The sequence below is a fragment of the Notothenia rossii genome (genome assembly GCF_949606895.1).
Source record: "Notothenia rossii genome assembly, chromosome: 6".
Lineage (NCBI taxonomy): Eukaryota > Metazoa > Chordata > Actinopteri > Perciformes > Nototheniidae > Notothenia > Notothenia rossii.
Genome location: NC_136909.1, coordinates 47,748,968 through 47,771,846, shown reverse-complemented (window position 1 = coordinate 47,771,846; position 22,879 = coordinate 47,748,968). Strand labels below are relative to the sequence as shown.

Genomic DNA, 22,879 nt, shown 5'->3' with positions numbered 1-22,879 from the left:
AAAAAGTAAAAAAAATAAAGAAAAATTAAATTAAAATAATAATGTTTGAAATATCTGTTTTTAGATGTAAACATATCATCCACCACCCCGTTAGCAGGTGCCACTTGATTGACGTATAGTTGAGACACCTCAATAATATAATACATTGAGAATAAATAAAAAACAGGTATGAAATACTATATGGCAGTAAAACAAGAATACAGTTTAAAAGGGGAGTGATTTGTAAAATATCCATAAAGAAAAAGAAAATCTGTTTACTCATATGGGTGCTGAGAGATGAATCCATAGATCTCTTCATGTTGCTCTCAAAGTGCACCAGATTGATGCTTTCATCTTCAATATTTAAAAAAAAATCTTACCGGGGAACCATCCCCCCGGACCCCCCTAGAGGAGGTGAGGACCTAGAGGAGGTGAGGACCCCCCTAGAGGAGGTCAGGTCCGACCCCCACTCGCACATAGCACTTTACCCCTACCTATATGCTGTAAGCTGATTATGGAGCCTTCATTGTACCAGTAATTCAGATGCAATTAGCCTATATAAAAGGCCTCAAATTGGAGGCACTGTTTGGGCTGTCTTTTTCACTCAATTCTGCAATACGTAGATCTCCCGCATGCAGCCCTTTAAGCCCTCTGCTCTGGCTCCCTTGAGCTTAGACCAGGGGTCTGCAACCTTTTTGACCAAAAGAGCCATTTTGCTCCTTTTTCCCAAACATTTTTTTGTCTGGAGCCGCAAAACATATTTCATAGCTTGATAGCTAATAAAGTTGTATTTATTGTTATATCAGACCAAAACTAATTTTTTTTTGCATTTATTAGGCTATTTATTACATTATATAAAACTGTTAACCTCTAATAAGAAACAAAGAACTCCTATAAGGAGAATTAGAAATAATACACAGGCCTACTTTAAAATAAATTAAACACAGCACTTGAGGAGTCATCTGCACATTTGAAGGAAAAAAAAATATTATTAAAATGGGCCCACTTTGAAATAAATAAAACATATAGCTGCACCCTAAAAAGAGTTAAAGGTAGGTAAGAATGGAAAAACCAGCTCGAGTGCGCTAGAATTTGAAAATACACAACCGGAACAAATATGCCTCTTCCTTCAGACTTTGTCACAGAGTCCCTCCTCCAACACACACGAACGCACACATGACCAATGAGGGCACGAGATAAGTTTGTGCACAGATGGAAGGCTGACAGGCAGGTAGGCCATCCAATCATTTTAGCCCGGCCGGCTAAAATGATTGGTCGTGCTTTTTACAGCGCAACGGCTTCCACAGATTAATTAGTTTATGTATTTATTGTCAAAGCATTTAATATATTCATTGCTATCGGGACGTTAAGAGCATTCCATGGAATATAACAAAAACTGTTTTCTGAAATAAATGACATACCCCATTGAATTATGACTGAAGATTGTCAGCTGTCTTCCTCTCCCGTGTTGTTCCTCGACACGTAAAGGCTGCAGCACCTTTGACAACTTCTCTCCACATATCAAACATACCGGTAAACCAGCATCGTTTGCTGTGAAAGCATATAACTCTGTCCGCACAGAATTAAATCCTCTGTTCCTCCGGTACTTTTTTTGATTTATCCATAGTTCGCTCATCGAGCCGGGGGTCAGGTTATTCGCCTCAAGAGAAAAGGCGCTCGCGCGGGACCGTAGCAGGATGTGACGCATATTTTAATTGACCTAATTAAAACCGTTTTGTTTTTTATTTACAGGACTGTCTCAGAAAATTAGAATATTGTGATAAAGTTCTTTATTTTCTGTAATGCAATTAAAAAAACAAAAATGTCATACATTCTGGATTCATTACAAATCAACTGAAATATTGCAAGCCTTTTATTATTTTAATATTGCTGATTATGGCATACAGCTTAAGAAAACTCAAATATCCTATCTCTAAATATTAGAATATCATGAAAAAGTATACTAGTAGGGTGTTCAACGAATCACTTGAATCGTCTAATTAACTCGAAACACCTGCAAGGGTTTCCTGAGCCTTGAAAAACACTCAGCTTGGTTCAGTAAACTAAATCACAAGTATGGGGAAGACTGCTGATCTGACTGCTGTCCAGAGGACCGTCATTGACACCCTCCATCAGGAGGGTAAGACACAAAAAGAAATTTCTCAAAGAGCAAGCTGTTCACAGAGTGCAGTTTCAAAGCACATCCACAAAAAGTCTGTTGGAAGGGGGAAATGTGGCAGGAAACGCTGCACAACCAAGAGAGATGACCGCAGCCTTAACAGCATTGTGAAGAAGAGTCGCTTCCAGAATTTGGGGGAGCTTCAAAGACAGTGGACTGAAGCTGGAGTCCAGGTATCAAAAGTCACTGTTCACAGACGTGTCCGGGAAATGGGCTACAATAGCCGTATTCCCATGGTCAAGCCACTTCTGAACTCAAGACAACGGAAGAGGCGTCTGACTTGGGCTAAGGAAAAGAAGCACTGGACAGTTGCACAGTGGTCCAAAGTCCTCTTTTCAGACGAAAGCAAGTTTTGTATTTCATTTGGAAGTCAAGGCGCCAGAGTCTGGAGAAAGGCTGGAGAGGAGCAAAATCCAAGTTGCTTGAAATCCAGTGTGAAGTTCCCACAGTCAGCGATGGTTTGGGGAGCCATGTCAGCTGCTGGTGTTGGTCCACTGTGTTTCATCAAGCCCAGAGTAAATGCAGCTGTGTACCAAGAGATTTTAGAGCACTACATGCTTCCGTCTGCTGAAAAGCTCTATGGAGATGAGGAATTCATTTTCCAGCATGATCTGGCACCTGCCCACAGTGCCAAAACCACCAGTAACTGGTGTACTGACCATGGCATTACTGTCCTCGATTGGCCTGCAAATTCCCCTGACCTGAACCCCATAGAGAATATGTGGGGTATTGTGAAGAAGAAGCTGAAAGACACCAGACCCAACAATGCTAATGAGCTAAAGGCCGCTATTGAAGCATCCTGGGCATCCATAACACCTCAGCAATGCCACAGGCTGATTGCCTCCATGCCACGCCGCATTGATGCAGTAATCCGTGCAAAAGGATTCCCAACCAAGTACTGAGTGCATTAATGGACATTTTCAAATGTTTGATTGTGTTTTGCTGTTATAAATCTTTTTTTTTTACTTGGTCTGAGGAACTATTCTAATTTTTTGAGATAGGATTTTTGAGTTTTCTTAAGCTGTATGCCATAATCAGCAATATTAAAATAATAAAAGGCTTGCAATATTTCAGTTGATTTGTAATGAATCCAGAATGTATGACATTTTTGTTTTTTTAATTGCATTACAGAAAATAAAGAACTTTATCACAATATTCTAATTTTCTGAGACAGTCCTGTATGTGTCACAGTATCACCTCAAAATACAAGATACGAAACATTTTCAACCATGCAACAAAATATAAATAGTCCTACAAATACTTTTATTTTATTTCCTTCTTATCTTTGTCTAAACTCAAGGGAGCCAGAGCAGAGGGCTTAAAGGGCCGCATGCGGCCCGAGGGCCGCGGGTTGCCGACCCCTGGCTTAGACCATAGGCTTAGACAAAAATAAGAAGGAAATAAAGTAAAAGTATTTTTAGGACTATTTATATTTTGTTGCATGGTTGAAAATGTTTCGTATCTTGTATTTTGAGGTGATACTGTGACACATAAATAAAAAACAAAACGGTTTTAATTAGGTCAACTAAAATATGCGTCACATCCTGCTACGGTTCCGCGCCAGCGCCTTTTCCTGCGGGTGAATAACCTGACCCCCGGCTCGATGAGCGAACTATGGTTAAATCAAAGAAAAGTACCGGAGGAATACAGGATTTAATTCTGCATGGACAGAGTTATCTGCTTTCACAGCAAACGATGCTGGTTTACCGGTATGTTTGATATGTGGAGAGAATTTGTCAACGGTGCTGCAGCCTTTACGTATCGAGGAACAACACGGGAGAGGAAGACAGCTGACGATCTTCAGTCATAATCATAGGTCATAATTCAATGGGGTATGTAATTTATTTCAGAAAACACTTTTTGTTATATTCCATGGAATGCTCTTAACGTCCCGATAGCAATGAATATATTAAATGCTTTGACAATAAATACATACAAAAATTTATCTCTGGAAGCCGTAGCGCTGTAAAAAGCACGACCAATCATTTTAGCCGGCCCGACTAAAATAACTGGCCTACCTGCCTGTCAGCCTTCCATCTTTGCACAAACTTATCTCGTGGCCTCATTGATGATGCGCGTTCGTGTGTGTTGGAGGAGGAACTCTGTAAGAAAGTCTGAAGGAAGAGGCATATTTTTTCCGGTTGTGTATTTTCAAATTCTAGCGCACTCGAGCTGGTTTCTCCATTCTTACCTACCCTACCTTTAACTCTTTTTAGGGTGCAGCTATATGTTTTATTTATTTCAAAGTGGGCACATTTTAATAATATTTTTTTCCCTTCAAATGTGCAGAGGACTCCCCAAGTGCTGTGTTTAATTTATTTTAAAGTAGGCCTGTGTATTATTTTTAATTCTCCTTATCAGAATCAGAATCCCTTTATTAGTCACACAGTGGGGAAATTTGCAGCGTTACAGCAGGAAAGAGCCACAGACAGCTGAGTGTAGCATATCTGAAATGCGTTAAAAAAGTACTAAGTTATAATATAATAAACAATAAACAATATACTAAAAAAGTACTAAGTTATAATATAATAAACAATAAACAATATGCTAAAAATAAAATAAAAAAGTTACATAATTTTCAAAAATACAGATCAAAAACAAATCAAATCTACAAATCAAATCCTGTAGCAGTCCTTATAGGAGTTCTTTGTTTCTTATTAGAGGTTAACAGTTTTATATAATGTAATAAATAGCCTAATAAATGCAAAAAAAACTGTAGTTTTTGTCTGATATAACAGTAAATGTAACTTTATTAGCTATCAAGCTATGAAATATGTTTTGCGGCTCCAGACAAAACATTTTTGGGAAAAAGGAGCAAAATGGCTCTTTTGTTCAAAAAGGTTGCAGACCGCTGACCTAGGCCGAGGTCGGTGATCTTAGGCTTAAAAAGGTTGGTGACCACTGCTTTAGATCCATAACAATGCAAGGTAAGTAGCCTAACAGTTAGCTACATAGCTAGCAGTGATTGAGCGCTCAGACACCTGCGCACACACTCAAACGGACTCGTGTGCCTGACTCTACCAACAGGCTTTCATGATTCTGTTTAGATATGCAAGTATAAGCATGATAGCTTAATTTAATAACATGCTAATTTGATATGAAAATCAATGGAGGCTGAGTTAATTACTCACAGCAAAAATTGGAGTGTTGATATTTCAGGGTTAAACATTTGAGAGTTGATTTTAACTCCAAACGTGTAATTTTAACACTTTATGATTCAAATGGTTCTCAGTGTTGGAGTTATTCGAAAGAGTTGATCACATCAGTGTTGAACTAACCCTACAGAGATGTAATTAAGCTCCACCCACTTCAGTTCTTCGGTTGGAGACAAGAGACACTGGGTGCCATTTTCTCCTTGATAAGTTCTACGTGGTGAGTTAAATCAAGTCAAACTACATAAACAATTGATGCTGTGTACTGCATTATGCACAATGACTACCGAGAATATATGCGTTTACACCTTTGTTTCTAGAAGTGAACAGCAAATGTGTAGAGGTGATAAGCTAATTTAGCTAACTGTCTATGTTAGCTAGCTAACTTCGCTAACTGTCTATGCTAGCTAGCTAATTAATGTCTCCAATTGTATAAATATCGACTTAACAACGATTAAAATTGTAGCTCAAAGCAAGTAAAACAAAGCTTTACTTTTTTTTTACTATATAAGATTTAGGTTGAGGCTGGAGCTAAGTGTTTTACTTTGCCATTGCCATGCTTGAACATGAAAGCAGCACAGCCGGAGAAAACGTCTCCCAACACGTGCGTGTTTCAACATGCATGGGTCAAGTTGTCTGTGACCGGAACAAAGCTTTATTGTACTGTCCTTTTGTCTAAATGTTGACATTTAAAATGTTTTGTCAAATTTTCTTTCATCTTTTAGTAAAATGCTGGTCCAGGTGAAGTACTGTGCACAGCAGAAATACGTAAAATTGGATCAGGTTGATGGACGGTTTGGCTTTCTTTGAATTTCATTTTACTTTAGCTTTGCTTAGGTACAAAGTTAATTAACTTATATTATTATAAATAGTAACCTATATTCTTTAAAAAAACTAAAAACGTCCTGATGTTTTTTACTCTGATTTCTTTTAGTTACATGCCTTTTTGCAAAAATGTCATGAATGGGGATTCATTTGCTAAAAATCTTTTTAAAATGCAATGTGTAACAAGCACAAGATAAATCATCAACTTTTAAACTTGAACTGAAGAGGTAATTTAAAAGGTAAATTAATGTGAACAGTCATTCACTGTGAGCAAGAAACAGTGCTGACTTCAAAAGCTCATTGAGTTTTATTTTTATTATCTTTCCAGTCATTGAGAGATTTTGCCTTCCTCCTGATGCAAACATGATGTACAAGGATGCAACAGGGACAGAAGTTGATGCAGAAATATTCAGCGACCTTGTTGGACAAGGCAATGTGGTTCTCACAGTTTTCTCGAATGACGGTAAGATATAAAGATGGGTATTCTGTAAAGTGTCTTTGAGTTTCAAGAAAAGCAGTCTTTCAATAAAATGCATTATTATTATAGAATAACATTATTTTAAAATGTTCTATTCCTTTAGAATTTTCCGAATGCTCCTTGTTCTCTGCCTCCGAGATGTCTAACTCAAGCTTCAGCTCAAGTGCTTCGACTGTAATCCTTGTTGATGTCCCGAGTAAGAGACAGAGGGTTGACAATACACGAGAGGCAGTGTCTGCTAAAGAGGTTGAAACAAAGTTTAATTTGAATAATTTCTTTTTTAGTTTCAAAAAATTCCTAGAAATGGTCTTAATAATGATTGTTTGCATTCTCTCTGGTTTTGATTTTTGTTAGTTGATTGAAACTGTGCTAAGAGGAAAATCCGGTGGTGAAGAGGTTCTACAGGAGTACCAAACAACAGGAACCATAACGGATGCTACAAGAAGAGAAATGGTTAACATATTGGTGGCTCACATGATTGACAATCATGGGTATGTGTTTTATATGTATCTATTATTGTGCCAACAACTGCTGGTAACGATATTAACATTAATCACAATAATGTCTCTTTTTAGGCACTGCCCCACTAAAGCAATCAGCGAAGAGTATGCTCTTGGGATAGTGATGCTGTTCCCTTCCCTCAAGGATCCATACACCAAAAAAGGCTACGTAAGTTAATACTAATGTTTAATAATAATGTTGTGTATGACATTTTCATGTTATGTAAGTTGTGACATGAAGTGTATGAATAACATTGACATTTCCTCATGAGCAGAGAATGACAATGTCTTTTTTTAATTTTAGGAACACTTCTATGATGCAGCAAGCAGCACGGGATACCTTTCTTGGCGTCTGAAAACGGTCCAAAGGAAGATTCGCAGAGGATCTGCTCTGCCACCAAATAGCCCTATTGACTTGGGGGGCCCAAACTTCCAAAGGACTGTTGATGTTGAAAGGCAGCTTGATGGGGATGCCTGCCAAGAAGCTATGTCTTTGCTTAGCCATACTTCAGACAATTCCCGGATTTTCCAGAAGATGAGGGAGACCTTTCAGCACCGTCAGAAGCTTGTGAATGACCCAGGCAGAAGTGCTGATATCCTCTCCATATTTCCAAGATTCTTGGACACAAAGGGATTGGTAAGTTTGGGTTTCTAAATGTTTAGGATAGCTTGACATATAAATGTATTTCTTGTGGTCGTAATTTAATATCTGTTTTCGTAAAGGTGGATCAAGACTTCACACTTCTATTTGATGATGAGACATCCTCCCGGCTGCTTCAAAAATGGGATGTGTTCTTCAAGCCAAATGTCATAAAAGAGGCTAAGCGGCTCACTGCAACACCTGAGTTGCGTCGCTTGTTGCAGTCAGCTGAAAGTTCCCCTGGAATTGATGTTGATGAGGCCACAAGTGAGTTATATTTGTTTTGCTGTTTTTAAAGCATTTGCTGTAATAGCATTTACAGTTGCTTCATTCATTTCAATTAGGAAATGAGAGCCTGTTTTTACTAGATATCATGTGCTTAATCTGTGTGTGGGATAAACATGAAAAAGATGGATGACAGCCAAAACTATGTCGTAATGGCTCCCTATCTCAATCAAACTTAAAAGTATTACATGTGAATAGATTTACAGATGTAGCACCTCATTTCAGACTCCAGCTTACAGCTTCCTGCCTACGACCTGCCAAAGACCAGTATAGAGGAATGTTAAGCCCTCCCACTATTTTCCAAGAGGGCGTTGCCAGATTTTCAATTTCAGGTTTTAACTAGGAGATGGCGCTTCATTCACAAATACAGAAAGACAAGTTTCATGGACTTTCAGTTGTGTTTTGAAGAGCATTTGAACACATCAATATTTTAGATCAACTAAAGTATATCTAATCTTGTAATTCAATAATATATAGTCTTTATATATTAAATAATCATAATAATAATGTAAATGTTTACATTACACTTCTTTATTTGTTATGCTCATACTTTTACCTTTACACTCGTTTGCTTTAATATGCAGTATATTTTTTGTATATTTTTGTGTTTGCTTCCTCCTGCTCCCTTTCGGACACATACTGTATGATTTATTATTATTATTAATATGAAGATATTATTAAGATAAGATAAGATGTTACTTTATTCATTGAACATTTTATTTTAGAATGTGCTGTCCCACGGTAATTCAGAAGGCTCACAGGTCGCATTCCGACCATTATTTAAAACAATAGGTGCTTTCACACCGTCTACCGTTTGATTTGTATAGAGGGACCTCTGTGGCTGAATGGCCAGCGATTAGGTGTGGAGCCTTTATCATAGGTGATCAGAGCTAACTGCCTGCCGTCAGATTTCATTGAAAAAACAGATCTGATTTTAAGACTATTTCTGCGCTCATAAAGAATGAGAAGAATAAGAATAATGTGTATTGAACTGGTTTAATTAATTAGTGAGCTTATTTAACACTAGAACCGCCAATCGGGTCAATTTGTGTGATGTGTGTTGTGTGTGTGCAATGTAACTTTTTTTCAATAAAATATTAAAGTCTCCCAGTCCGACTTTTCCTGAAAGTGTGTTATGTAGCACCCTATGTTGTTAAAAATTGCATTCTAATAGCGGGATTTGACGTTTTTTGGTAGGCCTATACAAAAATCTCTGGCGGTTCTAGTGTTAAGGTAATTAGGTACAGTAGAAGCCCTTTTTTTTTATCAGTAACAAATTTAGCAGTTCAACATAAAAGTCAACTAACTGACGGTCACTTGCAATGACAGTGTTGTGTCTAACTGTAAACTTGTCACTCAGAGTAACCTACCGTTAATTTAGCTGCTGGAGAAGAAAGATCAGGGGGGGAGGGGGGGAGAGAGCTGTGGTTGATGGGCCATTAGTTGTGTAAATACACAGCTGAGAGCTGCCGTTTCATTCAGACTGTTTAAAAAACGGTAACAACGCACTATTTTTCTTAGCGGATGCATGTCAATACATACAACTATTTTTTAAATCAATAAAATGTTTTTCTAAATCCATAAAAGCATTTAGATTAATATTGGGAGTCATGTCGTTACTTTGTTGAGAATGTGGCCATGTAATAAGCGGGATAATTTGCAGCAACTTGTTCCTTATGGGGAAAATAACACCCTTCATGCTGATGGGATCCTGATCTGCGAACGAGGCTCCATTAAAATATAAATATTTTTAGTGAATTACTGAGTTTAGGCACGTTAATAACGTTTTAATGAAGTTGAATACAGTATATTCATTTGTGTCAATTCGGCGAACATAAAAATAAATGATCGTGGTGAAGATGATGATTAAATTAGGATTAAAAATCGTTCGTTTTTTTCGACTAAACAACATCATTTTGTTAAATAACAACATGTTGATGTTTTGTAAATGATTACATGTCTCTTATTTAGCACAGAGTATGATATCCGTGACATATGGATCTTAACAAAGTTCCGCTGTACATCCAGCGTACTGTATCTGACTTTATTTCACATGAGCTCCAGTGTGGAACCCCACTGCACCCCCTGGTGGATCAATGATCAATTGCAGCTGGCTTCATTATAATTACATTTATCTATCACGGGGGCGGTCTCAAGTCAAGCTGGAGGTTTTCCCTTGAGCCAGGGCAGATCACGTACCAATCACGGCCCTCGCGTTTCAAACTGTCTGAAATGAAGCGCTACATCTGTAATTTAATTCTTGTGACTCTTTGTCCTTAGCCTATGACCAAGAAATGGCCTCCCTGTTGCTGCTCATCCATCTCCTTCCGCCACCACCTGGGGGACCAAAGGCTCCAAAAATGAGTGCATGTGATGCAGTGGAGAGACTTGTAGTCTTCCATAAGGTAATTATATTGAGGCAATCATATTAATTTGTGACACTTCATCTCCTCACTTAGTAAAAATGAGGGTTGTTGAAAATGAAATGGATTCATTCATATCTTGCCCAAGCCATTGCCAAAATATTTGAATAATCACTTTTCTCTGTGTCTAATTATCTGTTTCCTTATTGCGTGTTTCAACCCTAGTCATGCTGCAGTTTGGAGGAGCATCTCTGCAACCAGCAGGGTCGGCAGCCTTACCTCCTCACTGTTGGGCGGCAGAAAAGCAAGATTGAAAGCTTCTACATCGCCATGGATAAGCATCTCATCTCGTGCCAGGCAAACCGTCCCCTCGGGGCATTTGACGAACTTTTTAAAACACATTTTGTGTTTAATTTGTCCGATGATGCCGCATTAGTTAACTTTTACACATTTCTGCAGACAACAGTGTACAACATTGACGTTGGGAAAATGAAGGAGTCACCCAGAGTGAGAGACTTAAGAGCCAAACTGCTTAACCAGCCAGTACAGCTCACACTTTGCGACTAAAAAGCTAAAACAATGCTAATCTGTTTCAAGTGTCAGAAACAATATCCTAGCAGTCAGCAGTTGATTTCACATTTAAGAGTAGAACATGGTTACTATCCCGGACCCAAGTTTAAATTGTTCTGTTCTCAACAAGGCTGCAGGCTTCAATTTCTAACATATGCAGGTTTTAGGAAGCACCTAAACAGTGTTCATAGCAATATTCAACACATTTCTCAAACTTCAACTGCTGCGTGTTCCTCTAGTGAGCCAGTTGCAAGTTCCTCAAGTCAGCCTGTTTCAAGTTCTTCAAGTCAGCCAGTTGCAAGTTCCTCAAGTCAGCCAGCTGCAAGTTCATCTTCCAGTGTTGGTTCTGTGAGCAATGATTCAGAACCTACTAAGGATCAAACCAATGAAATGTGTGCATCCATAGTGGCCAAATTACAGGGGAGTGGGATTTCCAACAGTATGGTATCCTCAATTGTAGGGGATTTGGAGGAACTAACAAGTCAGCTTTGCTCGCAAGCAAAGGATAAGGTTATTTCTGCTTTACCTGTAACTGACCCCAACATATCTGTGATAAATGAATCCTTTGAAAAAATTGAAAACCCGTTCACAAATCTGAATACGGAATGGAAACAAAATAAATACTTCAACCTTAAATGGGGAGTTGTTGAACCAGTAGAAATACCACTAGGAATTAGGTATGACATCAGGCGAAATCAGAAATCTGGTACTTATGAACAAGTACCTGTGAAGGATACTTTTATATATGTGCCGATTTTAGAAACATTGAAGTTCATGTGAAGAAATTCAGACATTTGTGAACTCCTAAAGAAAGAGTTTAGATCAGAGCCTGGTCCATACACTGACTTTTTTGATGGAAGTTATTTAAAAACCCACCCTTTGTTTACAGCAAAAAGACATGCATTGCAAATTCAACTCTATTATGATGATTTTGAGACAGCAGATCCCCTTGGCTCCAAACGTGGGATTCACAAAATGGGCTGTCTTTATTTTATTCCCAAAATTGAATTCAGTTTTGATGAACATTCATTTGGTATCACTTTTTCACACACAAGATCTGCCCAAATATGGTTTTGATGTTATACTGGAACCATTGATAAATGGGGGATGCACGCAATTCTTGGTTTTAATGAGTCATTCAGTAGTCATCATTTTTGTCGCCTTTATTTGATTGAGAAGAATGATACTCAAACAGTTTTCAATGAAGATGATCCTAAGGTCATCCTTCGTTGAAAGGATATGTTTGAAATGCATTGCCAGTCTTTCCAAGAAAACCCTCAATTAAAATTCTTGTATGGTTTAAAAAGAAATTCACAACTTAATTCATTGAAGTATTACCATGTTTGTAATAACTATTAATTTGATATAATGCATGATCTTCTTGAGGGTGTGGCACAGTGCGAGATGAAATAGCTTTTTGGATATCTCACACAACACTTTTTGTCAGAACAGGACCTACTTTCTAGGCTTTATGGTTTTGATTATGGATCTTGAGAACGAAAAAATCGTCCCACACCGATTGTTTTAGAGAGTCCTGGCAATAGTATTTGTTTAAATTCCATTCAGACATTGTGTCTTGTGAAAAACATCCCTCTGTTGTTTGGTGACATTATTCCTGCAGGAAACAAATATTGGTTTTGCTTACTGTTGTTACTTCAAATAATGAACATCATCTTTTCACCTTCTGTCACTCTGGGTATGACAATATATTTAAAACATTTGATTGTTGAACATCACAAACTATTTAAGCTTTTGTATCCACATAAAAACTTGATACCTAAGCATCATTTTATAATCCATTACCCATCTTCTATAAGAAAAATTGGCCCCATATATATGTGGTGCATGAGGTTTGAGGCCAAACACAAACTGTTTAAAGATTCTTTAAAAAAACTTCAAAAACATAACAAAATCACTTGCTAAAAAGCATCAGATGGCCATTGGATATCATTGGGAAAAATTCACTCTAAAAAAGACCGAGTACGGGCCAATTAAACCTTTTTCCCTCAGAGGTGAGAATGTGATCAACAATGAAATGCTTGAAATGATATTGTCAAAAGATGTTTTCTCATCTGGTTGGGTTAAAGTTGATGGTGTAGAGCAGTGGTTCCCAACCTTTTTTGAGTACTGTACCCCCAAAGCATTTCAAGCCAACCTAAAGTACCCCCTACTACGCAATCAATCGTGGTGATCCCCAGGATATATTAATAGTCTATATATTGTGGCAGACCGTGTGTGTGTGTGTGTGTGTGTGTGTGTGTGTGTGTGTGTGTGTGTGTGTGTGTGTGTGTGTGTGTGTGTGTGTGTGTGTGTGTGTGTGTGTGTGTGTGTGTGTGTGTGTGTGTGTGTGTGTGTGTGTGTGTGTGTGTGTGTGTGTGTGTGTGTGTGTGTGTGTGTGTGTGTGTGTGTGTGTGTGTGTGTGTGTGTGTGTGTGTGGGTGGGTGGGTGTGTGTGGATGACCTGGATAAAGTCACATGGTCACACAGGTTGGCAGTTTATTGAAGTAAAGCTTTAGTTCTGAGGTCTGACATCATCACTTCATTCCCATTGTAACATTAAGTTAACAAAGCACTGAAGAATCTGCTACAAAACTAAGATAAGATGAGATGAGATGAGATACGATGCGATACGATATGATACAATCAGATGAGATATTCCTTTATTGATCCCCTTGGGTAAATGTGGGTGTCATAGCAGCATGGGGGAGGGGGGTATAGGTATGGGCAGGGTAATATCAGAAAGAAAGAAATATAGAATTAGATCTGAATATAAAAAGATGAGAAAAATGTGAGAGGGATATAATAACCATATACCGTAATAATCAAGTGTGTGTGTGTGTGTGTGTGTGTGTGTGTGTGTGTGTGTGTGTGTGTGTGTGTGTGTGTGTGTGTGTGTGTGTGTGTGTGTGTGTGTGTGTGTGTGTGTGTGTGTGTGTGTGTGTGTGTGTGTGTGCAGTGGCAGCACATATCAGACCCGGGCCGGGGGGCGGGGCCACATGACCGGGCCCCCCTTTAAACCCAATAAAGCTTGACATTATATCGGGAGTCCGGGGTGGTAATCTGACGCTCGTGCGTAAAAAGTCGCTCAGTCAAGATTACAATTTAAAATAACGTTTGAAAGAAAAGTAACCAAAAAAAAGGTGTAATATTTAAGATTTCGTTTCTACAAAGGGTATAGAAACGAAATATATATCAGATAATAATATAATATGACATAAAGTCCAACAAACCACAAGGACAACGAAAACATAGCCTAATAATATGACCACATTTCTGACACACCATTCACCATGGATAGCCACCAGCCACCATGAGATGACAGACCAGTGTATAGTCAAATTGGCACGGCGGCCCACATTAAAATTGGCACAGCAGCCCACATCAAAATTGGCACGACGGCCCATACGTGTTTTTGTGTGTGTGTGTGTGTGTGTGTGTGTGTGTGTGTGTGTGTGTGTGTGTGTGTGTGTGTGTGTGTGTGTGTGTGTGTGTGTGTGTGTGTGTGTGTGTGTGTGTGTGTGTGTGTGTGTGTGTGTGTGTGTGTGTCAAATGTGTGTGAAATGTGTGTGTGTGTGAAATGTGTGTGTGTGTAGCTAAGGTGAAACCTAATAAAAGTAAATGTAACAACTACTACAGTGCAACAAAACAGGAAGATTAAATGTGGTCTCTTAAACATAAGATCTCTAGCATCTAAAGCAATACTGGTAAATGATTTAATATCAGATTATAATATTGATATATGCTGTCTCACTGAAACTTGGTTGAGACATGAAGAATATGTCAGCATAAATGAGGCCACTCCACCCAGCCATATCAATACTCATATTGCCCGAGGCACGGGCCGAGGAGGTGGAGTTGCAGCAATCTTTGACTCAAGTTTACTTATCAATACTAAAAAAAAATTAAATTATACCTCCTTTGATAGCCTCATTTTCAGTCTTACGCATCCGACCTGGAAAACTTTGCAGCCAATCTTATTTGTTACAGTGTACCGTGCACCAGGTCCTTATTCAGAATTCTTATCAGAATTCTCTGAGTTTTTATCAGCTTTGGTACTTAAAACAGATAAAGTAATTATCGTAGGTGACTTTAATATTCATGTTGACGATGATAAAAATAGCCTTACTGTTGCATTTAACTCTATATTAGATTCTGTTGGTTTCTGTCAGAGTGTAAATAAACCAACCCACTGCTATAATCACACTCTTGACCTTGTTCTGACTTATGGTATTGAAATTGAGCAACTATTAGTCGAACCGCATAATCCTGCTTTATCCGACCATTTCTTAGTAACTTTTGAAGTACTGTTACTAGACTACAAAGCATTAGCCAAAAGCTCCTGCAGCAGAAACCTATCTGTTAGTGCTATAGCCAAATTTAAGGAAGAGATTCCACCAATACTTAACTCGATAGCATGTCTGCATGTAGGGGAGGAAACTTATACAAAATGTACACCACCCCAAATTGATCATGTTGTTGATAGTGCTACAGATGCGCTGCGAATAAAATTAGACTCTGTTGCTCCTTTGAAAAAGAAGAAAATAAAACAACATAGATTAGCTCCATGGCATAATGCCGAAACCCGCAAAATAAAGCAAAAGTCGAGACAACTTGAAAGGATATGGCGTTCCACTAAACTTGAAGAATCTCGTTTAATTTGGCATATTACTCTCAATGAATATAAGAAAGCACTGCGTAAAGCGAGAGCAGCATACTACTCTTCATTAATAGATGAGAATAAGAATAATGCAAGATTTCTTTTCAGCACTGTAGCCAGGCTGACAGAGAGCCACAGCTCGACTGAGCCTTCTATTCCCATAGCACTCAGTAGTAATGATTTTATGTGCTTTTTTAACGATAAAATTGTTACTCTTAGAAACAAAATCAATGACCTCTTGCCTTTGACCAGTATAGTGTTATCAACAGCTCCCGGAAACGTAAGTTCTAATAATATTACACTAGATAGTAAACTAGAATGCTTTTCAGCCATAAACCTTGAACAATTAAATTCAATGATTCTCTCTTCTAAACCATCAACGTGTATCTTAGACCCGATTCCAACTAAGCTGTTAAAAGAAGTTTTTCCATTAATTAACACTTCTTTATTAAATATTATGAATATGTCTTTATTATCAGGCTATGTTCCAAAATCATTCAAAGTAGCAGTGATAAAACCGCTTCTTAAAAAGCACAACCTCGATCCAGAGGTTTTAGCCAACTATAGACCTATTTCTAATCTTCCGTTCCTCTCAAAAATTCTTGAGAAAGCAGTCGCAAAACAGCTGTGTGATTACTTAAGAAACTATGATTTATTTGAAGATTTTCAGTCTGGCTTTAGAACACAACATAGCACAGAGACAGCTCTGGTTAAAGTCACAAATGACATTCTAATAGCCTCTGACAAGGGACTTGTCTCTATTCTTGTCTTGCTCGATCTTAGTGCTGCATTTGATACTATCGACCATGATATCCTATTGCAAAGACTAGAGCACTTAGTTGGCATACAGGGAACTGCTTTAGGCTGGTTTAGGTCTTATCTATCTGAACGCTCTCAGTTTGTACGTGTCAACGATGAATCTTCCATGCAAACCAAAGTTAGCCATGGAGTGCCACAGGGCTCAGTGCTTGGACCTATTTTGTTCACCCTATATATGCTTCCGTTAGGCAATATTATAAGGAATCATTCTGTAAACTTTCATTGTTATGCGGATGATACTCAACTATATTTATCAATCAAGCCTGATGAAATTAATCATCTAAATAAAATTCAAGACTGCCTCAAGGACTTAAAAACGTGGATGACCTTACATTTTTTGATGTTAAACACGACCAAAACTGAAGTTATTGTACTTGGCCCGAAGAATCTACGAAACAAATTATCTAAAGATATATTAACTATGGATGGCATTAATTTGGCCTCCAGTGAGACTGTAAGGAATCTTGGTGTTATATTTGATCAGGATTTATCCTTTAACACCCACATAAAATCCATTTCAAGGACCGCCTACTTCCATCTACGTAACATTGCAAAAATCAGGCATATCTTGCCTCAAAACGATGCAGAGAAACTAGTCCATGCATTTGTTACTTCAAGGCTGGATTATTGTAACTCCTTATTATCAGGGTGTACCAAGAAGTCAGTCAAGTCGCTTCAGCTGATTCAAAATGCTGCAGCTCGTGTACTAACCAGAGTTAGGAAAAGGGACCACATTACTCCTGTTCTGGCTGCCTTACACTGGCTCCCTATAGAACACAGGATAGAATTTAAAATTATTCTTCTCGCCTACAAAGCCCTTAATGGGCAGGCGCCATCTTACCTTAAAGAACTCATTATACCCTATTGTCCTAATAGGGCATTGCGTTCCAAGAATGCAGGGTTGTTGGTTGTTCCTAGAGTCTCTAAAAGTACAATGGGAGCCAGAGCCTTTTCTTATCAAGCTCCACTTTTGTGGAATCAGCTTCCAGTTTGTGTTCGGACGGCAGACACCCTATCCGTTTTTAAGAGTGCGCTTAAGACCTTCCTTTTTGATAAAGCTTATAGTTAGGGCTGATTAGATTCAGCCCCTAGTTTTGCTGATATAGGCTTAGTTTGTCGGGGGACATCTTACTTCTTCCTTCTCTCTGTCTATACCTGTGTACTCTCATGTTCCGATTAACCCAGCTTCCCCAAATGTCTTTCTTTTTGGTGTCTATATACGCCGGGATCCGGAGTCATGGATGATCCTGCGGTCCTGTGTCATGGATTGCGAATCCTGGATCTTGAGTCGTGGCTGCGGTCCTGGATCATAAGTCCTGGATGGATATCCTCGTGGATTCATCTTCTTATTATACACACATGCATTTCAAAACATTTGGACTACCTATGTTGCAAATGTATTATCTTTTCAATTTACACACGGCATCTATTGCACGTCTGTCCGTCCTGGGAGAGGGATCCCTCCTCTGTTGCTCTCCCTGAGGTTTCTCCCATTTTTCCCTTTAAACTGTGGGGTTTTCTCTGGAAGTTTTTCCTTGTACGATGTGAGGGTCTAAGGACAGAGGGTGTCGTATTGTCATACTGATATTCTGTACAAACTGTGAAGTCCACTGAGACAAATGTAACATTTGTGATATTGGGCTATATAAATAAACATTGATTGATTGATTGATTGATGAAACCTGGGAGTGGAAGAAGGAGAGAAGTGGCGAGGAGAGATAGAGAAGAGGATGATATCTTTGTCTGTGTGACCCAATGCGACAATTAATGTGACACTTAAATCATATTCAATCTCATATACATTATAATAGCCATTGTTTAAAGACTTAAAAAAAAAGTAAGGTAACTCACCAATTAATGTGACACTTGAGCCTGTTTCTCCCTCATCAGTTTTGTGAGTCTGGGGGAGATTGTTGCAACAGCTGTGACCAGGTTATTCTCCAAGTTGAGTCTGTTCCTGTGTTTAGTCTTGATGTGGGTCATGGCGGAGAATGTCACCTCACACAGGTATGTGGACCCAAAAGGCAACAGTTCATTCAGGGCATGTTTCCCCAATTCAGGATACTCCTTCTCCACACCACACCAGAACTGTGTCAGTGGTGTGCTTGAGTACCTCATCTTCAGGCTCCTATCTGAGGACACATCTATGAGGTCTTCTTGCAGTCTGGCGGGAATGCTGCTTCTAATGCACGTCACAAATGGATTACGCACCCAGGCCAGTGTGGATGACTTGTTGTCAATATCAGGGAAGTAGGAGTTGAACTCATTCTTGAGCTTGGACAAATGTGTGTGTACTATTTTCACAATTGGAGCTCTGTCACATTCACCAGTAGCAATGTATGCGTTCAGTTGCAGGAAACAACTTGTATCCCCTTTTTCACATTTGCTCTGCCAGAGCTTGATCTTCTCCATGAATCCACACACTTTGTCATACAAGCTAAGAACATTTGTGTCTTTACCTTGAAGAGAGATTCAGCTGGTTGAGTTTGCTGAAAATATCAGAGAGGTATCCCAGCCGAGCTACCCAGTCAGCGTCGTCGAACATAGCCACAAGTGGGTGTGTGTGCTCCGACAGAAATGCCCTCACTTCATTGCGTAGCTCGAACAGCCGCTGTAACGTTTTCCCTCGGGATAACCAGCGGACGTCAGTGTGAAGCAGGAGCTGTTTATGTTCTGACCCACCGTCTTCACAAAGTGACTGAAACAGTCTATGATTCAAAGGCCTGGACTGTATGAAGTTGATCACTTTTACGGCATCATTCAAAACATCGTTTAACTCTGGACTCATTCTCTTGCTAGCTAATGCTTCTCAGTGAATCATGCAGTGTGTCCATGTAACGTCAGGGTTGACCTTTTTTATGTGGGCCATTAATCCATTTACTCTGCCGGTCATCGCCGCAGCGCCGTCTGTGCACACATGAGAGCAGGATTTCCAATCCAGCTTGTGTTGAGAGAAAAAATTGTCAATAACGTTAAAAACGTCCTGTCCGGTAGTTCTCCCTGTGAGTTTCTTGCAAAACAGAATATGCTCGTTCATCTCCAAAGTGTCTTTGTAACGCACAAACGCAATCAGTTGTGCTTCCCCACTGACATCCGTTGATTCGTCCAACTGCAAAGCGAACGTACCAGACGCTTTACATCTTTCCACCACTTGGTCAATAATGTCAATTCCCGTGTCGTCGATCCGATGGCACACAGTATTATTTGACAACGGCACTTTCTTCAGGACATCAGCTGCTTTCTTATCGAGCATAGTTTCTGCGAGAATTATAGCAGCAGGCAAGATTAGCTCTTCGGCTATGGTAAATGGCTTTTTCGATTTAGCAACGAGTAGCGACACGGCATAAGATGCCTCCAAGGCCTTGGTTAAGACCGATGTCGCTTTCTTTAATTTTTCTTGGCTTCCCTTAAATTCAGCCAGCTTTTGGTGGAAAAACTCTGCAGGCTTACCCACACAGGCGGGATGTCTAGTACTAAAGTGCCGATGTAAATGGGATGGTTTCATGCTATTATTAGAAAGCAGATGAAACACATTGGCTGCGGTGGCTCTGTAGTTGTGACCGTAAACCCGGAGAGCACATAATGTTCACCAAACTGACGATTCTTCACCTTCTCTGTTTTCATTTTCTTGAGAACGGGTTCTCCTGATTCAGCAGTATCACCTGTGCTGTTGTTTCTGGATGAACCAGCTCGACTCAGCCATTGATCCATAATGATTATGTTAACAGAAATTATGATCTCAATAAACACAAGCGCATTCACTTGATAGGATGTTGATATTTTGCTAGCTAGCAAGAAAACCAGCGCGCCACTACAATGATGATGATGATGATGATGATGATGATGTAACACCTGACAGTCCGGCGGGAAACTGAACGCCGCGCCAATAATAATATATAGCCAGCAAATTATTACTTAATTTGAATGCCCCCAATTGTGGTTACGTTATTACAGATTATGCATTATTCATTATTTGGGTACAGTTTTGCACTGTATGATCTGTGGTGTAGTGGGCTGTCACTCAAACTGAGTAGCCAATGGGGACACACCCATGAAAGTCCCGCCCCCCTGGGACGTTTGTGTCAGAATCGAAAACAAAAAAGGAGGGAGCACATACGAGAAGAGCTGCAGCGAGAGCAAAAGTCTGATCATTGAGAAAGAAGCAAAGAGAACTGCAAACACAAAGATATGTTAAAACAAAGAAAAAAGACTTACAGTTTACATAATTACACAAATGATTTGTTTGCAACTTATAGTTTTATTTTTTTGATTAAATATATTTTTGCTTGACACAGTTTTTTTTCTCTTAAACTCATAGTTTTGCTTTATTCTGAGAACATGTTGCTTTATCTTTATGAAACAAAACTATTATAGTATAGTATAGAAATAAATAAAATACGCAGAACACACATTTTTGCTACTAAATATCTTGGTTTCTTTCTAAGATTTTGTTGTTCTGTTTTAAAGTGGACCTATCATGCTATATTTGAATAATATATTGTAGGGCCATACCTATAAAAAATATGTCTGCAAAGTTTTTTTTTCAAAATACCAAAAAGATCATGCATTTTAGCCATTCCTCATTTTGCTCTATTTGTTCTTTTTTAGCCCTGTTTTTGCAAGGGCTGAATCTGTGAGATGTCTTCTTTGCTGCTTTTGTGGCAGACTACAGCGCCACCTACAGGCCTGGCATATGTACTACAGCGTCTCCAGCGCTGCGGCAATGGCCGAGGCTGTCTCCTCCTGATAGGTGGAGAGTTGCCCATATAGGCGGAGCTCCTCGTTTCTGACATCAGAGATATTTCAAATCTGTATCAGTCTGTATCAGATCCGTTGCAGCACCGTTTTCAGAGATTTGGGTATGGAGGAAAAGAGAGACGGTTGTGTTTTCTGACACTTGGTGAGTTCCCTGACACACCGGGGACACATATTCATGTATAAAAGACGTACAAAAGTGCATTTTGCATGATAGGTCCCCTTTAAGTAAAAAAACACCTTATTGATATTTCTTTCCAGTTTAATGCAGTTAATCCAAAAACAATGGAAAGTCATCAGGCTGCATTACTTTTATATTTTGATACTTAGACCTGTGTCACTAATCACATTTTTCTGTTACAGGTAAATAGTAATAAAGAAACATAGCTTTATTTTTATCTGTTTGCATCCCCAAACCTTGACCCTTTGTAAAAATGCTACTTATTAATGACAAATCACCAAATTAAGGACAGAACATTAGGTAAAGAATTCCAGACTGTGTAACTGTGGTACACGGAAAATAATTAACTCTTTACACTATACTCACTATGTTTGATTATGTGTTGTGAATGCAGGCCAATGAACTCAACCCTGTAGAGCTTACTGTGTTATTTTTATAATTTATTTTCATCCTCCTGTCCCCATCTTTAACCTTTTCTCTGTATCAGCTGCTATCCCGACGCAAGCTCCCCCACAACCCCAACCTCTCTCTACCGGCACCGCCTGACTCCCTGTGGTTTAACACGTCAACAGTAAAAAAAAAACACAGGGACATTATTCCACATAGCTACCCATCACATAGCCCCCCCCTCTTTTTTCCCGTGTTTACCCCGTTGTTGTTTTCACCATCATCTTTCACTCATGCGTGCTGAACTGTGGCTAAAATGTGCAAGCAGAGTTAGGGTGTAATACAGTCATATCCTGCAAATGCCTGCCGGGGTAGATCGCGGTAACTCTGGTCCCATGAGGAAGGGGGACAAATACACATATGCACACTTATACAATCTCTCTCTCTCTCTCTCTCTCTCTCTCTCTCTCTCTCTCTCTCTCTCTCTCTCTTTCTCTCTCACCACTTGCCCTCTTTTCCTCAACACCAGTAGGGCAGCACTGGCTAAGTGTATGCACCTGGCAGAGGATGTATTTCTCAAACTGATGATTTACATTCAAGTTAAGCTTCCGTGATGCATGGGTCTGAAATGTGTGGGAGCAAGGAGGCATGGGAGACATGCTGGAGTTCAAAGCTGCTCCAAAACACTGGGAGAGGGAGGGAGGGGCCGGAGAGAAAGCTGGGAACGGTGGGTCAGCAGGAAGTGGGGATTGAACTGAAGATTGGTAGTAGATGGATTGACTGAATCCAACTTTCGTCTTACCAAAACAATCAAGTCTGACAGGGGTCTCACATTCTCTCTAACAGAGTCTGCTTTTCCAGTATGGCTACAACCAGAGGTGTGGACTTGAGTCTCAAGACTTGTGCTTGCCTCAGACTCATGCAGTCATGCATCTGGTGACCTGACTAAATAAAAAACTAAAATGACTTGTTTCTTAAACATAGACAAGAGCATTTTTTACTCGAAGCCTAAATATTTATATGTCCGGCTCAATAGGTCAAAATACATACATCTTCTTTAGAGATGCATGATGTTTCTGAAGACAATGACATTTCAATATTGGCCAAAAT

The 22,879-nt window shown here is 39.2% G+C and overlaps 1 long non-coding RNA gene across 2 annotated transcripts in view; it reads left to right on the top strand.

Moving 5' to 3' along the window:
- LOC307042581 overlaps positions 1-18,143 on the top strand; it is a 29,311-nt gene extending 11,168 nt beyond the window's left edge. Inside the window, exons 1-3 of one of the 2 annotated variants that reach the window (XR_013809170.1) lie at positions 7,908-8,020; positions 10,319-10,443; positions 10,627-18,143. This is a non-coding gene — a long non-coding RNA (uncharacterized lncRNA). Of the gene's footprint in view, positions 1-7,907; positions 8,021-10,318; positions 10,444-10,626 lie in introns of those variants that run through there. The other variant, XR_013809169.1, reaches the window with a different exon arrangement.
- Positions 18,144-22,879: the final 4,736 nt, after the last annotated feature.